This window comes from Diabrotica undecimpunctata, unplaced genomic scaffold (genome assembly GCF_040954645.1).
Source record: "Diabrotica undecimpunctata isolate CICGRU unplaced genomic scaffold, icDiaUnde3 ctg00000593.1, whole genome shotgun sequence".
Taxonomy (NCBI): Eukaryota; Metazoa; Arthropoda; class Insecta; order Coleoptera; family Chrysomelidae; genus Diabrotica; species Diabrotica undecimpunctata.
The window spans coordinates 729,595-748,741 of NW_027311900.1; the positions used below are offsets into that span (position 1 = coordinate 729,595).

General features: G+C 33.9%; 1 protein-coding gene across 1 annotated transcript in view; it reads right to left on the bottom strand.

The window, feature by feature from the left end:
- The window catches only part of LOC140431198 (serine/threonine-protein kinase S6KL-like), a 277,715-nt gene that overhangs the window by 66,807 nt on the left and 191,761 nt on the right, over positions 1-19,147 (bottom strand). The window lies entirely within an intron of this gene.

A 19,147-nucleotide genomic window follows, 5' to 3' on the forward strand; every position in this document is an offset into this window, starting at 1 on the left:
TCTAAGTCTTCCAAGTTGTCGGCTATTATGACTGTATCATCGGCATACCTAATGTTGTTAATTAAACTTCCGTTCACTTTTACGCCGACTGTCTCGTTTTCTAAAGCTTCTTGTATGATTTCTTCAAAATAAGCATTAAACAATAACGGCGACAGTATGCAACCTTACCTGACCCCTCTCCTTATCTCCACTTCTTCTGACACGCCTCTTCCAATTTTCACATTTGATCGTTGGCTGTAGTATAAATTTGACATCAATGTTACATCCCTCACATCCAGATTCTTGTTTTTGAGTACTTCTATAAATCGGTCATGTTTTACCTTATCGAATGCCTTGTTGTAGTCTATAAAGCATACATAAAGATCTCGATCAACATCCAAACATCTTTGGGTCAGCACGTTAAAAGAAAATAGTGCCTCTCTTGTGCCCACTCCATTCCGAAATCCAAATTGGGAATCACTAACATCATATATCACTAATATAATTATGGATGATTTTTAGCAGGGTTTTTAAGGTATGTGACATTAGACTTATCGTTCGATAATCACTACATTCTTTAGCATTTACTTTCTTTGGTACTCAAATAAATGTTGATGTCAGCATTTCACGTGGAATGATTCCTGTGGAATAGATTGTGTTCAGTAGTTGGACTAACAGATCTATGTTTTTTTCATTGACCAGTTTTAGCAATTCACTTGGTATTTCATCTGAACCAGCAGCTTTATTATTTTTCATGGACTTTACTGCATGCATAACTTCTGACTTTGTTATTTCAGGTCCTTCGTCTTTACTCTGATTATCTTCATATATATTTTCCTGTCTCTGGTCATGGAATAATTCCTCTATATATTCTTTCCATCTTCCTAATTTTTGTTCTGTCTCCACTAAAATGTTTCCTTGTTTGTCCAATACTATGCTTGAGGTTTTTTGTTTTGCTACCCCAGCTAATTCTTTAACCTTCTTATGGAGATTGAAGTTATCATATTTGTTTTGGAAGTCTTCTATTTCTTGGCATTTTCCAGCGAAATAAGTCTCTTGAGCTTCCCTTATTTTCCTTCTTATTTGATTATGCAGCTGTTGATACTCTTTTGTCTTCTTCTGTCCTCCATCATTTCCAAGATTTCTTCTGTCATCCAATCTCCTTTCTTGCATCTGATTGTTGTGAGTGCTCTGCGACTTGGTTCGATAATTACATTTTTAAAGAATTGCCACTGTTGTTCTACATCACCATCAATTGATTCCGGTATGGATTCTAGGTTTGCATTAATTTCTTGTTTCAGTTTTTCTTTGACGTCTTCTGATTCTAATTTTTGTATGTTCAGTTTATCACTTTTGTAGCTTTTTTGTATCTTTTTTAAGTGAAGTTGGAATTTTGCTACAAGAGGATTATGGTCCGCCACGTCTGCACCTGGGTACGCTTTCACCGATTGTATTGCGTTTCGGTATCTGTGGTTTATTAAAATATAGTCAATTTGGTTTCTAACGATTTTATCGACCTTTTCAGCTGGCGATTTCCAAGTGTAAAGGCGTCGTTTAGGCAGTTTGAAGAAAGTATTCATTACCGCAAGATTATGTTCTAGGCAGAATTCTATAAGGCGTTCTCCTCTCTCATTTCGAACACCGAGTCCATATGGTCCTATAGTAGACTCACATCTTCCTTCTCCAACTTTGGCGTTAAAATCACCCATGACTACTGTTAAGAGTAAGAGCTAGAAGTACAGATATACGACGTAGATGCAAGGTGGAGAACATCAAGAACTGGGTAAGAAATAGAAGAGTAGAATTGAACGATCATATAAGCCGAATGACAACAAATAGAGTAAAAGACGACAAGAGAAGGTTCCTCAATGGGAAGACGATCAGTAGAAAGACCACGAAAACGATGGAACGAAAACTTATTGGAGGCACATTGAAAAATCGACAGAGTCATGTCTATATAAAAAGAAGAAGAAGAAGAAGAAGAAGAAGAACAAGACTGTTCTAAATTGGTTATATTTTTTCGTTTTAGTTAAATTAGAAATACAGTTGAGCAATGGACGTGGATGAGTAAAAAACTACAGCACAAGATCGATTTTTTTATTGGGTAGAGAAACATTTCTTCGTAGGTTTTAGAATGAAGGAAAATATTGAAGGACAAACTTACTCCCGAAGGAATAAAATACTCATGGCAAAACATGTGAGAGATTAAATGTGCCTATAACATTAAGAGCTTCACAAAATAGAATTCGATTTGCCAATTACGACCAATTGTCATTATTGGAGCAAGTACCTAAATAATAACAAGAACGACTTTTAAAAATTTCAAAGGAGCGGTATTTATATTCTACCGAATATATAATTTTATATTTTTAAATTTGAATAATTTTGATTATTTTTTAATAATGTTAATATTTATTACTAAACGGGGAAAATATAAGTACATCCAACTATATATCTAAATATATTGGTATTCAAGATTTTTATCACAATGTGGCAACGCAAAATCTACGCACTGTGTAAATCCTGTTATTTTTCAAAATAACCTGTTTGGCTAAGCACGAATTTTTGTCACGATTGGCCTATTGACCTTCAAGGTATTTAAGAATGAAGAAAAAAAAACTTCGCGAACCCCGCAGGCTTTGGATGAACAAGCTATAAATTTAAAACCTGTTAGAAAACGTATTTATGAGTCTGTTCTATAATATTTGGGTGTCAGGTGCAACGTCCTCTTACCGAATTCTTTTAAAGGATAAAGCTGTTCAAGATACGAGGGTTGCTACACAAGTTTTTAAGTTTGAGGAACAAAGGTGTAGAAACGTCTAATCTTATAGTTGCACCATACAACTTGACCGATTAATTAGTATAAACCAATTAATTAGTATTAGTTTATTATTATATGTTATAAATGTATTAAAAAACTCCCAAGAATCCCAAAACTAACTCAGTTTTCTAACTAGAAGTTAGAAAACTGAAGGAAAATAATGTAAAATAGAAACTCCGGCAGAAAATATCTGAAAACCTGAAAATCTTGACAAATTGGACATAAACATCTATGAGATCAACAAACAATTAGGAACACTATAACTTTGTTCCCTCGTTTCATGCAAAGATTTCTATTAAAATTAATATTCGTTTCTTAATTTCAGTGTCAGTAGAACCCTCTTTAGTAAACTCCAAGGTACTTGTATGACTCAACATTCTTAATTTCACAGAGGTCTAACACTAGATTATTTTGATCTGCTTTTACAAAAACTAGCTACTCGGTCTTTTCCATATGTATAGTTAAACCCCAAGTCTTAGATTCAACTTTCTGATCATATATTTTACATCATCCTCATCCTTAGCTAATATGTATAGATGTACTCATCAATAGATATACCCATGTTATAGCACGTGCATCTCCATCGTCGTAGTGCTATATTTAAATAAATTTTAGGTTGGAGCCATTTCGCAAACTTGCCTTAATCCTATAGTAAGTTTTTTTCCGATCTTGACATTACCCGTTATATTCGTATACATATTTTTAACAGCATATATATATATATATATATATATATATATATATATATATATATATATATATATATATATATATATATATATATATATATATATATGTATATGAAAGCCATTGGAGCACATATTAGTCAAACCTTTCGCGTTGGAATCAGTATCAATAGAGCAATATAACAGTTATATCGGTGTAGTCCCCAACTTATCAGTCGACTCGGGCTTGATACCAATTAAAACTACGAAAGATTCAACTAATGTCTCCAAAATACTTCCCAAGTTAGAGGTTACCGCATAGAGGTGCCACCTGCTTTGATGACGAAGAACTAAACAATTTAATAAATTGTTTTTTATCCTCTGTTGAAATGTGCAAATATTAGTAGCTTTGAACAAAAGCTTGCTGTTGGTCTGATGAAAAGCCGTATATCATTCATTCCATGTTGTAAGGAATTTCAATTCCAAATTAGCGACCAATCAGTTTAAAAATTAAAAACGCCTAACTCTGAAGCGAGATCGGCGTTCATAATGATGAAGTCTCTTTTCAGAAGTCACGATTTACCACTTGCTACCAAAATCTCTCTCATTAGATGCTATGTATTTTCTACGTTATTATACGTAGTAGAGGCCTGGACACTTTCCGAAGCTTTTTTAAGAAAACTCGAGGCATTCGAGATGTGGTGTTACAGACGTATTTTAAGAATTTCATGGGTGGATCGTGTGACTAATGTTGCGGTCCTACGTAGAATAGGCAAGGAATGCGAGATTATTAACACCATCAAAGAGCGCAAACTAGAATATCTTGTCAATGTTATGAGGAATGAACAGAGATACGGCTTGTTGCAACTCATTCTTCAGGGGAAGGTATTTGGAAAGAGAGGACCAGGGAGAAGAAGAATATCTTGCTTCAAAACCTGAGAAAGTGGTTTAATTTTCAAAGTTAGGATAGCCATGTTGATCGCCAACATCCGGAACGGATAGGCATCGTAAGAAGAAGAACTCTGTAGCGTATCATTAGTATATTGAAGGAAAATTTATTAAAAGTAAAAAATTAAAAAATTTAAACATGTGAATGACTTATATCATTGATTATAAACCACCCACACTTATATTATTAAAACCAATCGTTATACGCAATGAATATTGCTAATACCCTGGGTAATCTTGAGCAAAGGGCATAGACTGATCTTTAGCTGCTAGTTAGTCGGTTTCGTGGTTCCAACAAGGCTTACCTTTGGGATACTAGGCTAACATTTGTGTGCTTCGTGTGCTTGATCCTGATGTTCGGTATGCATAAACACTGCGAAAGCACAGACTATTGATCGTTTTGGCGGAAAGAGTTTTCAACATAAGGTGTCAGAAAATCTACTACACTGATAACTGGCTTGTGGCAGCAAAGTGTTCATAGCGATTTTACTTTTTTATTCTTCGATGTAGGCTCTTTCTATCACTACATTGGACTGTTTACACATAAACAGACATAGACAGGGAACGTGACCATTTTATTTTTACTCTACTGCTAAGCTATCCTAGAGCGGATAATTATGCGAATCTATAATCTGTGGAATTATGTCTGAAATCCTTTAAGGTCGTATCCTTTCTAGTCAAAATTGGCAACGATATTTCTTAGATAAAAAAAGGCGAAGGTCTCAAAACACTGTGATTTTACTTGGCAATCATAGCTCTCTAAGATTGTCAAACGAACCCATAATTCCGTTGAGATTTTCAGTTTACGGTGGGATTAATTCTTGCCAGATCTTTAGACGAACAAACATGGATTTTATGTAATTTTCGATATTGGAACTCGGAATTGTCTTCTTCTTCTTCAAGTGCCGTCTCCATCAATGGAGGTTAGCGGTTATGGTGGCAAACGTTTGTCTTTCTTCAGCTGTTCTTAAGAGTTCCTCAAATCCAAGTCCTGTCCAGTTTCTGATATTACGTAACCAGGACAATTTTTTTCTTCCAATTCCTCGCTTTCCTTCTATTTTGCCTTTTATTATCAACTGAGGGATGTAGTATTTCTCGTTGCGCAACAAATGCCCTAAATAACTGGTTTTTCTTCTTTTGACTGTTCTCAATAGTTCTTTTTCTAAATTGAGTCTCGCTAGTACTTCTTCATTTGTTTTTCGTGCTGTCCAAGGAATTTTTAAAATTCTACGGTACACCCACATTTCAAATGCTTCGATTCTATTCAGGCTCTTTATTTTTAAAGTCCATGTTTCGACTCCGTAGAGAAGAACAGACCATATAAAACATTTTACAAGTTTTAATCTCAATTTAATATTTATATGTGTATCGCAGAATAGAACGCGCATCTTAAAGAAACTATCCCTAGCTTGAGCAATTCTCGCTTTTCTCGGAATTGTCTATAAAGGACTTACGTACTTGGCAGGGTGACGTACCTGGTAGAGGAGTTTACACGCTGGGCACAACAAAACTCAACCTTTAGCTTGAGGATTCGACTTAACATTTAGACGACACCCCTGGTATATAATAAAAAATGAAGATTATAAACGATGAGATGATTATAATGCAGTATCTCATCCAATTTTTTATTTTTTATTCTGTTTCGCATATTACTAACAATGTGTTGCTCAATCTTTATAGTCTTTAAAATAGCATCGCTAACTAAGCGTGGCAACACGGTACTGCATTAGCTTTGGCCGGTGAACATCCTCTGGTGATGATTTAAGTGTCTGGGCTTAAGAAACAAGGCGCACGAGAAGAGATAAACGCGAATCCTTCGTTAGTATTCAAGGACATTTTCCATCTTCGCATTTATGCAATCTAACGTCGAAGAAAGAGTGCAGAAGCGCCGAAGACGTACCTTCGGATCGGAACCAGTTGTTTATAAAACACATTTACTCTTTAAAGAAAACTTAAAAGGAATCAATTACTATTCAACGGTTATTGAAGAGGCAAGTGCAAACTGAATTATGTAAATATAAACATGTTACAAAAATAAAATTATTTCTAAAACAAAACACGACACAAGAAACCACAAAAAATAGTTTCAAAGCCCTGTTTCATAAAGCAGAGATACCAGGACAAAACTGGTCCATATTTCTATTCTTTTATGTGACTACTCGTATTTATATTCATTCATATCGTGTTGATAAACAGGAAAACAGGGGAGCCGGCTTATTTTACGAGTATTGTTGTTGAAAGTAAACTAATTATTTATGAACTTGTCTGCAGGTGGATGTTTTTTAAAGTTGTCTCTAATAATAAAAGAGCAACCCGAACAATTCTTCTTTTGTCGGTATTCCAACAACAAAAATATTTTTTTCTAAAGGGGAAACGTCCAATTTTACTGGCCTATAAAAAACCATTCAAACATGAGTTACTCGCTACAATTGTGGCATTTTACTGTAAGTCAGGAACTACTTACAATTTTTATAAAGACTGAGACACCACAGTTTATTTATAATACCTCAATATTCCTACACTATCATTTACATAATTTTTATTTTGGTTGAACAAATTTCGGTTTTTGATTGACTAGTAATTTTTTCGTATTTTTGGTATATTTGTCCGCTACTGATAAGTATTCCTTTTTACAACCGTGTAAACACCCATGTGCATTCACTTCTTTATTTTTTTGTATTCTTTCTGTATCCCATTAACATTTCCTCTATTGTCATTTTTCAATAAATTGAAAACTATTTTTCAAATGATGCATAAATATCTTTATTAAACTTAAACGCTATGATCAGCTGCCTAGAAAATATAATGGTATGCTTTTGTATAATAAACAAAAAACACTTACAATTGGTAAACCAACGCAGTAAATTTGAAAGAAGTTTAAGCAATTTTAAGAACCTGCCTCATAATAAAACACCGTTTATGCATTTATGCAACTTCCTTGTGCAATATACAACCTTGCTAGGCGTGTTTCAAAGAGCTGGTACCTTTGCAAACGTATCTACATAGACTTTTTATTTGAATAGACCCGTTACTCAATTTGAGATTGTGCAGCTTGTACGAGGATCATTGGAAATGAATGGTTATTTATTTTTACACATATCAATCAATATTTAAGACATATCAGTGGAAAAATAGTTTTGACCGTGTCAAAACACACACACACACACACACACACACACACACACATATATATATATATATATATATATATATATATATATATATATATATATATATATATATATACACTTCTCCAAGAAATTAACGCACCACTTCAATAAATCAATTTTATTTGTAAACAGGCAAAGAATAAAAAATAAAACTACTCAGGATATCCCAGATTTTCAATCGGATTTAAATCCGGACTATGTGCTGGCCATTCCATAGTGATAATTTCTACCTCTTCTAGATAATTTCTGACGATCTGTGCAGCGTGAGGTCTGGCATTATCTTGCATTAGTAAGAAATTTTCACCGATATAAGGAGCCAATGGTACTACATGTTGCTCCAAGATCTCCAATATGTACGTTTCAGCTGTAACAGTTCCATTTTGTATCACCACTAGGTCAGTACGTGCGGTCAAAGAAATACCACCCCACACCATAACGGATCCTCCACCAAAAAATGTGGTGTGTGAGAAGTTACACTGAGCATTTCGTTCGATGGGTCGTCGCAACACACGAACACGTCTGTCGTTATTGTACAAACAAAATCGGGATTCATCAGTAAATAGCACTCGTTCCCAGTCAGCCTCTAACCAATTAACGTGTTCTCTGGCAAAATTTAGTCTCCCCCTTCGATACTCTGCAGTTAATAGAGGACCTCGGACGGCAATCCTAGGTGTTAAGTTGTAGTTCCTAAGTCGCTGGCGAACAGTTTCAGTACTAATTTGTATAGCATGCACGTCTCGAAGCTGAATTTGTAGACTTCGATGTGTTGCAAAACGTTGTCGAAGAAGAGAAATTCTTAAAAATCGATCTTGAATAGTAGTATGATTCCCTGTTTCGAGGAATCTTTCTAAGACCCGTGAGACGGACGTGTGGGACAAATTAAACCGACAACCAATTCTTCGGTAACTCCAACCTTCTTCCGACAGTATCACTGCTTGGGCACATTCAATTTGGGTTAAATTACGTGATTGACGATCCATAATAAACACAATTAACAATAATCAACAATTAAACAGTAGCCGAATAAAATTCGTGAACACTTGGAAATTAGTATCTTTATGGAATAAGTACATTATTTGCTTCTTTTTGTTTTGTTGAAAAAAAAAACTATAGCGATAAAACACAGTCAATAAATATAGAGTGTACGAATACCATATACAAGGGGCTTGCAAAATATAACATTACAATGGAAATTTTTATTAACGCTAATAAAATATTTTAATATTTCAAACTGGTGCGTTAATTTCTTGGAGAAGTGTATATGAATATATATATACAGTCGTATGAAAATGGTATTTTTCTGGCATCCTTACAAGCAGTCACATAATCAGCAGGCACATTATCTTTGTTTTTTAATTGCCTCTAAATACAGGCGTGGACAGAATCACATTCCATCTGCGTTTGGCTATCCATTTGTATAGCCAAATGTAACAATCTATTTTCCATTGTGATGTTGCAGTTTTGATATGTGCATCCGTCGCTATACAGTGATGAGTGCCTTAAGAACCGGCAAAATAACGCAAAAGATAGACGTTGTGAAATAAAAAGAGATGAAAGTAGTAGAGGTGGGAAATTATCGATATATATGTATATCACAACCGGTAGTTTTTCTTCCAGGCAGTGTTTTTTTAATAGCCTATCAAAAAAGAAACAAAACTGGAAACTTATAGGTCACGGTGTGTCTTATTTCACCAATAGTTCGTGGGATGTTTGGGTACCACATTAGTAAAATTGTGACAGCACAATTTGGTTTTGTAGTAAAATGCTGAAGCTTTTGTTAAAGCTGGCAATTTTGTTGCTTTAACATCAATGATCCATACAACACATGTTTTATCTGTTGCTATTTCGATATCACTATCTTTTTCTAATCGTGCTCTGTTTTTTAAATGTGTCAACATCTGTCACATCTGTCCTTTCGTGGGGAAAACAATGATAAGTTAAGTTTTTCAAAACTGGCATAAAATGTAGTTTGGCTAAGAGGTGATCTTTTTTCATTTATGCATTTTGACACATACGTGTCGTAGAGGTGCTTTTTTTATGCAAATACCGGTTCTAGATTTAATTTGGACATTTTTTGTCTACAGTAGTGACTCTGAAATTTAGGTAATCCTTCCAAAAATGCTGTAAGGTATGAATACTCTTCTTCTTTGCATGAAAGGTATGAAATATACCTAGTTATTTCATACCTTTGAAACTAATTCCACGATTTTCTTTGTTCTAGAATTCATGTTTTCAACAAAATAGCACTATTAAACACTACAATAAACGCAAAGACAGCAACTCATATGTTCTAGGTTAGAATATACACGTGCTGTTGTTTAGAGTTCATAAGTAGCGTGGCTGATACGAGCTATTAGAAGTCAAATTTAGCAGCACACTTTAACGTGTTATTAGAATTGATCGAATACGTGGTATGTGTTCTGGTACTTGGGATTAGAATTATTCGGTAGAGCGTACGCAATAGACTCAAAGTCAACATCTAACTCATTTTGTTTAAAATTCTCATACGTGGTATTAGAATGCAGGTAGCAATATACCTATATAATCAACACTAACAGATCATAAGTTTTCGATTAAAGATTTTAGTTACTTTCTCTATCTATGTCTTATCTCGTTTGTATGTCAATTGTATGACATTGCTTAACGATTTTCTTAGTATAAAATTTCTTTTGAATAATTCTATTAATTGTTCTTGTACCCCTCTTACTTCCAGATACTTACATTCATTTCTTTACAAAATTGAATATAATTTCTGATAAAAAGCAGCACAACTGTAACTGCTCCTGGTACTATTTGAAAAGAAATAATTATTGCATTTCTTCTATTGAAAAAATCCCATCTTGATTTACGTACTCGATCAGTATTCAGTATTCAATATGCATGAGAAAGCATTAGCACTGTGACGAACAACAGTTTAATTTTACCGTAGAAAATCTAATCATTCGAAAAGATGAAGATGTTTGATTGCGTAAGATTCTTAACGGAGTATTTCAAGTGGAAAACTATTTAACAAAGAATTTAGTTTAAAATAGGCCTGTTTGCAAATATCGAAAAGAAGAAACCATAAGGCAGAAGCTGATAATTTTCGATTTTGTGCCATTTGAGTCAGCGATCAAATTATTGGAGCCAATCTTACTTTTTGTTTAAAAGGGATTTAAGGAAAGGCTGTATAATATTATTATATCAATTTACAATTCTTTAGATAATAAAAAAGCTTCTTTATGTATATTTGTAATAGCTAATACACTTTTTAAGCTACCAAATAGAAGATTTTATACATGGAAATCTCCCGGTGACACAACGAATAGAATAATCCGAAATCAAATTGACTTTGTCCTCATTAGACAAAGATTTCGTAATTCTATACTGTCTGCCAAAACTTACCCTGGAGCAGACATCGGTTCAGACTATAACCCCATAGTAGTCACATTACGAACCAAATTGAAACTGGTTAAAAAACCCACACAAAGTAGAATTGATATTAAGAGATTAAGGGAACCACAAACGAAGGAACAAACTGTAAAAACTCTTACTGAAAATCTACGTTATGCCCAAGAACTGAATAAGAGTTGTTATAACATTGATCAGAAATGGGAAAATATAAAAGTAGCAATAATTAAAACAGCAAATGAAAACTTAAAACCAAAGAAAAGATAACATAAAGACTGGATGACTGAAGAAATACTACTATTAATGAATGAAAGAAATCATTCAAAACAAAAAATACAATTAAATATAATGAAACTGATCGATTAATTGAAAAGAGAATAAAAGAAGCTAAGGAGAGAATGTTACATGAGCAGTGCCAAGAACTAGAAGAAATTGAGAAAAAATATGACTTTATTAACATGCATAAAATAATTAGAGAATTAACAGGAATGAGAAAAACACTTCAAACTAGGCAACTAAGAGATGAAAATGGTGCACTTATAACAGATATAAACAAAACAATGCAGAGATGGACACAATATATAGCACAACTTTTTGAAGACAAAGAGAGAACAGAAGCACCAAAAGAATTTAAGGATGATACTGGGCCTGCCATTATACGAGAAGAAATTGAATATGCAATGAAAATGAAACAAGCTAAAGGTGGTAAATCTCCCGGGCCTGATGAAGTTCTTATCGAATTACTCAAAATTGTGAATACTGAATCTAAATTAAAAATCTAAACTTTATACAAAATTGGATAATTAGAATAATATATAGAAGGGGTATAAGATCTTCAGTGGACCAATTATTTACAGACAGTCATTTCATGGATTTGAACCAGTTGTACTCCTACAAATCATTATTATATTTACACAGTGAGAAATCATTTCTGAATTGGACCCACCATACATATCAAACTAGAACTAGAAATTTAACGATATTAGTACCAAAAAAGGAAAACCCATTGACCAACGTTGCATTGATTTTTTGGGACCAAAAATGTTTAATTGCTTACCATCTACCATCAAAATAATACACAACTATAAAAAATAAAAAAATAATAATAAAAAAGGATCCATGGTAATAGATATAAATTGCAAGAATTAATGAACAGCTATTAATGTTTGTATTTTACTACTGTAAAAAAATTTATAATTGTAATTTGTGCAAATATGTTAAAAATTCAACCCTCACGTACAAGTTGTAGTCCGTGTGACACACAACTTCTGTGAGAAACTGGGTTTATTTATTGTATAAAATATGTAAATTTATATTGTAACCTTTTTTTTGTTATAAATAAACTCTATTATTATATATATATATATATATATATATATATATATATATATATATATATATATATATATATATATATATACAACATCTACCTCAGATTTCTCAACCCTTGACATACGCTCTACAATTACTATCTGATCATGATATACTAAGTTTAACACTCTCAACTAACCCTCCCGACGTTTAGGTAGGATTTTTTCCACTTAGAACTTTCCCAAATTACAAAATGTATGCTTGACGTGGAAGTGGACTATAATTTCAGTGATTTTTGATAGGCTTGTCTGTATTTTCAATAAGGCATTTCCTTTAATTACAATTAAGTCAAAACATCACAAACCCTGGACTACCAAAGGTATCCGCATATCAGCCAAGAGTATGCGTTCACTACTGTGCATCAAGAAATTTACTACCAATATCTTTGCCACTGAATATACCACCAAATACAGAGAAACCCATCTAAAACTTATCAAAGCAGCAAAAATAACGTACTATCAAACTCGTCTGGGAAGCTCTAAAAATATTGCAAAAAAAACTTCGAAATAATAAACGATCTTCGAAATAAAACTAACACAGCTCAAACATTTTCTCTTTTAAACCCTGAGAATCTAAATAAATACTTCATTAATGTTGTAACGTTATAAACGTCACATCTTTATTAATTTATATTTAAATAATTATTTTATTTTAATTTCTTTATTAATTTATTATCTTTAGATTCGTTTTTACTATTTTTTCTTCAAAAAGTAGTTGGCGCCCTCTGTCTTTCTTTTCTTTCTCTTTCTTTTCGGTAGAATAAATATTTGCCTTCTCTCTTTCTGTCCGGTAGACTAAATAGTCTGTTCTATGTTGACAGAAAAGCTAATTCCGTCATAGGCTTCCGTCCTATGCCATCAGCGCTAACTTCATTTCAGCCTCACACTTAGGTTCTGTCAATCAGCTTTTCTGACATAGTGGGATATGTTTTTTGTCTATAATTAAAATTTATAAAAGAAGGCAAAAATTATAATAAGCTTCATTTTATGGTCTACAACATTTTCTTAGGGTGAGTACTTTCATTGTAATCTTTATTCTATAATTCTTACAGCATTCTCAATATTCATAACCTTACTTATTTTAAACCACGTGTTTCTTGTGCAGTGGGAATCTTAATAAAGAATTTAACTAAGTTTAATAATAATCATATTTCGTTTTATCCTTGTAATCTGCTATTTATTTCATTGTAATTTTGTAAAATGGCAAGGAAATTAAACCCTTTTTGATGTGATGTAATTGAGAGGCCACCGATATTTAGTGGCAAGCGGCCCATCGATGCCATAAGTATCATTCGAATTTATTTAATGTAAAGCATTGGCAGGGCATTATTTGCTATCAGCTAAGGGTTCAGGTTTGATTCCTAGTTTAAGACTAGACAAACTCACACTTGAGATACTGAGATAGGCGAAGCATAGACGATAAGCTACCATGGTTGATTGAGGTATTATTTTTATAATAGTATTTTAATTCTCTTTGGTAGTCTTATCGTTACAATGTGAGATAAAATTAATTTAATATCAACTATTTTGCCACAACAAGATCCCATTTCCTATACCCTCAATTCAAAAAAAGTTTCGAATTCATTCTTAGAAACCAGCTGGTACATCTGAACTGATTCATACAATTAATAGTATCAATATCAAAAGCGAATCTTCCTGTGAAGTTAAAATTTTTTTTTAAATCTTCCAAAAAATGTGTTGGAACTCATGGTCTCACTAATTAATGATTCCTTTGAAAAAAGTATAATTCCAGGGTGCCTGAAGACAGCCATTATTATTCCTCTTCATAATGGTGGTGAAAAATCGAATGTCGGCAACTTTAGACCTATTGCCTTACTACCGGTACTAACCAAAATTATTGAGATACTTATAAAAGCATGAATGCACCAGTGATACTATGTTTTCAATAATACATTAGGTTTACCAAGCACTAAACAATAAACTTTACACTGCCACTGTTTTTTGTGACTATGCCAAAGCTTTTGATTGTGTAAATCACGACATGTTGACATCTTCTGTATGCGGATGAAACTGCACTTCTCACGTCAGGGCCACATAGAGAGCGTGGACAATTATCTGTATTCGAAAGAGCACAACAACGAAATTTAAGAAAAAAGAGTGGATGACCGAGGAAATTCTAGAGTTGATGAATGAAAGGAGAAAAAACAAAACCATCAATACGATCCGCTATAAAGAGCTTCAAAACCAAATAAGAAGCAAAATTAGGGAGGCTAAAGAAACCTACTTCTCTTAAAAATGGAAAGAAATAGAAGAACTGCAAAACAGATATGACAACTTTAATCTACATAAAAAAGTTAAAGAACTAGCCGGAGTAGGAAGTAGAAGAACCTCGAATATATTGCGCGACAAAAATGGAAATATTATATTGGAGACAGAACAAAAACTACCACGATGGAAAGAGTACATCGAGGAATTATTTCATGACCAGAGAGAAGTTAGTACATCTGTAGATAGCCAAACGGGAGATGTAGGGCCAGAGATAACCAAATCAGAGGTTAGTCAGGCATTAAACTCAATGAAAACCAATAAATCTGCTGGTCCAGATGAATTACCAAGCGAGCTATTAAAGTTGGTCAACGAGAAAAACCTATACTAGTTCTACATGATAGTTCAACGATCATAGTAGAACTGTTCAACGCTATCTATACTACGGAAATCATCCCTAGAGAAATGTTGACATCAGCATTTGTGTGTTTGCCAAAGAAAGTAAATGCTAAAGAGTGCAGTGACTATCGAACCATAAGCTTAATGTCGCATACCTTGAAAATTCTGTTAAAAATTATCCACGCCAGAATTCACACTAAATTGGAGCTGGATATTAGTGACACATAATATGGGTTCCGCAATGGTATGGGTACCAGAGAGGCACTATTCTCCTTCAACGAGCTGACGCAGAGATGTTTGGATGTTAACCGTCCTCTTTACGTTTGTTTTATAGACTACAATAAAGCGTTTGATAAAGTAAAACATGACCGACTCATGGAAATTCTAAAAAATAAAAACCTAGATGAAAGAGATTTAAGGCTAATAAACCTTTATTACAATCAGCGAGCAATAGTACGACTTGAAAAAGAGACATCTGAAGAAATGGAAATAAAGATAGGAGTCAGGCAAGGCTGCGAGAAACTCTGGAAGATGAAACAGAAAATTTGTAAAAACAACCATAATACTAACGAAATCTTGATAGTAGAGGGCCAGCAGATCGAAAGAGTAAAAAAGTACACTTACCTAGGAACACTTATAACAGAAAATAATGACTACACTGCAGAAATTAAAGTCAGAATCGAAAAAGCACATCCTAATTTTATGAAAATGAAAAAGGTCCTATGTGGCAAAGATTTAACATTAGCTCTTAAAGTACGCCTAACAAAATGTTACGTATATAGTGTACTATACTATGGAGTGGAATCATGGACGTTAAATCTAGACACAATGAGACGACTTAACGCCTTTGAAATGTGGATCTATAGAAGAATTATGAGGGTTTCCTGGGTAGATGGAGTTACGAACAATGAAGTACTGAGAAGAATAGGTAAAGAGAAGGAAGTTGAACTTACAATTAAAGAAAGAAAGCTACAGTATCTCGGACATGTGATGCGGGGAGAGAAGTATGGCATCCTGCGACTCATAATGCAAGGAAAGATAGATGGCAGAAGAAGCATCGAAAGAAGACGAATTTCATGGCTCAAGAACCTGAGAGAATGGTTTGGATGCAGCTTAAAATAACTATTTAGAGCTACTGCCTCAAAAATTAAAATAGCTATGATGATTGCCAACCTCCGTAGCGGAGATGGCACCTGAAGAAGAAGAAGAAAGAGCACAAAACTATTTAGATCGAGTCATTAGGTGGTGCAATAAATGGAGAGTGACCTCCAAAACACAACTTATTTTATTCAAATCCTTGTTAGGAGAGGACCTTCTCAGAAACTCGGTTTCCTATTTGGGAGTTCATTTTAGTAGAACTCTCAACTGGAAAACCGACATTCAAGATACCCTAGACACGGTGAGAAAAAGGTTTAAACTCCTGGCAACGCTGTCCGGTAAAAACCTACAAAACCTATATAAGACCGCTAATCGAATACAAGGCATGCGTCTACGCATCACTTAAAGCCGCTAAATTAACACCATAATGACCACCGAAAGAAAAATCCTTAGATTTTGCATGAGGATGTGCAGATACTATCCATCAGAACATATACATCAGGTAGCCAATCTAACACCGGTTAAAGACAGAATCCTATCCCTCTGTAGTAGGTATGTGCTTCGAACCATCACAGACTCGAGCAACCGAGTCCAACAAACATTAAAGACGCTATGCAATCGCCGAGGGTAAATACTAACCAGGGTTCCTAAAAGAAAAGTTCCATTCCCTCCAGCTAAACTTCTACACAACACTGGACACGAACTTCCTGATAAGTATTTTGATATTCTAGAATCATTCCCCATCAAATATCGCAGCTAACAACTGTACTCCAAAAACGCTGAGTAAGAGCCGTTCCTAGTATGGCTGGTAACTCCTGAAGTACCTCCTTCGATTTGTTTGGCCTTCTTCACCAACAATTCTTCTTGTGCTTACTCAACAACTCCCTTACTCCGAAGAAAAATTATTAAATTTCTACGAAATTCAAGGTATTTCTTTGAATTGGTTCCAATCTTACTTCAGTTCAGTATTGAGTCTGGGTCCTCTACTTTTCCTTATCTATCTTTATAAATGGCGTCACTAACTTAAAAATCGATGGAAAAATTTTTATTTTTGGGTGATACCAGTATCACCTGGAGAAACTTTAATATTGCAACTCTTCATGCAAAGGAGCTCTTTAACACTTGCTTCTTAATAACAGTCAGATCAGTATCGTTGATTCTGTAAAATTTCTTTTTGTTTTTTATAGACAGCAACCTTAAATACTCCCTTCATATCGATTTTTTAAGTAAGAAACTAGCCTCAGCCGGCTATGCACTAAGATCTGTTTTGAAGGAAATCAATTTATATCATCTTTCAAAACAACATATTTTTCTTTGTTCGAGTCTCATCTTCGATATGGTCTTCCTTTTTGAGATTCTAGTTCAGCTGCCCAATTTGATGTTATTTTTAAATTACAAAAAAGAGTAATACGGTATCTTTTTGGCCTCAGTAGAATAACACTTTGCAGAAGCTACTTAAAATAAACACGGGATTTGAACGCTTCCCTTTTTATATATTTTAAAAACTGTTTGCTTGATTCGTAAACACCTACATGTTTTTCGAGCAAGACATAATCATGATTGCTCCACTACAAATTCAGCCTGTGATGTTTATTTACCGAACCGGTACACTGAGTTAGTAAACAATATATTCTGCAAAAAAATTATACAACCATCTCCCTTTAAAACTTAAATCTGCAACATCCTTCCCCAAGTTCCGTAAAATGACAAAAGTCTATCTACCTGAAAGATCATATTATTCAGTAGAAGAGTTTCTTAACGAATAACTAAGAAATTACAGTACCTTTATGTACAAGTAACTAAAGTATTTATATATACAGTGTGTAAAAGCCAAATGGAATAAATTCATTATTTAGGTTACTGTACATATTTATAAAAAATCCCGAAACACGTCAAATTTAAATTATAACTTATTCTTTAACGTGAAAATGCAACCCCTACCTTCAACCCCCTTAGAATGACAGGTACAACCCCCAATTTTTAAAATAGGAAGTATAGGCTTGTGATATATCGTTTGAAAGGTCTTTTCATTCTCCATTCAAAATGTTGTCACTTTCAAGTTTATTAAGATACAATAAATTAAAATCATGTGGTTACCGAAATTCGCTAAGATATACTCAAAACTTATTTCCCGTTTAGGTCTTGATAATGAGAAAGCGAACAAAAACCATAGCAATGTGGTTTTTAGATGGTAGCCATTAAAAAACTTTAAAGAATTTCCGTGGCAACGTTATTTTAACACGCATTAGTAAATTGTTTTATTTAAGTTGTCAGTATTTTAATTTAAGTAAAAAGTTCGTTCAATTCAATTCTGAAAAATGGTTAGATTAACGGAAATGCATAAAATAACAGTTTTACAAATGATTGGTTACGGAGATAACACCAGAACACAACAGAAAGTAACTCGCCTATTTCATGAGAAATTTCCTAATTTACCGCCTATATCCCAAGGAACAATAAGTAAAATAGAGAAGCAGTTTCGCGAGTTTGGTCATGTAAGGCAGATAAAAAAGCAGCTGCCAATGCACTGAGTGATGAACTCAAATTAGATGTGTTGCTTGAGTTTCAGGAAAATCCACATACATCGAGTAGACAGGCATCCACTACATTCAATGCTAGCCATACATCGATAGTAAACATATTAAAAGAAAATAAATTGCATCCCTATAAGATGATACCTACTCAGGAGCTCATGGAAGACGATTTTGATAGGAGAACTTTTTTTTTGTGAGAAAATGATGGACATGTTGGATAACAATATTATCCAATTAGAAGACGTTATGTTTTCTGATGAGTGTACTTTTTCACTTAACGGTCATGCTAATCGGCAAAATTGCCGCTACTGGGCCACGGAAAATCCTCACTGGATGAGAGAAGAACACACTCAATACCCTCAAAAGGTTAATGTTTGGGCAGGGATTGTAGGAAACAATATCATTGGTCCCTTTTTCATTGAGGGCAACTTGAATGGCAACAATTATTTGGCACTACTTCAAAATGATGTCATTCCAACGTTAGCAAATTTATATCCTGATCCAGGAAACCCTCAAGTTCCAGCGAATACGATATGGTTTCAGCATG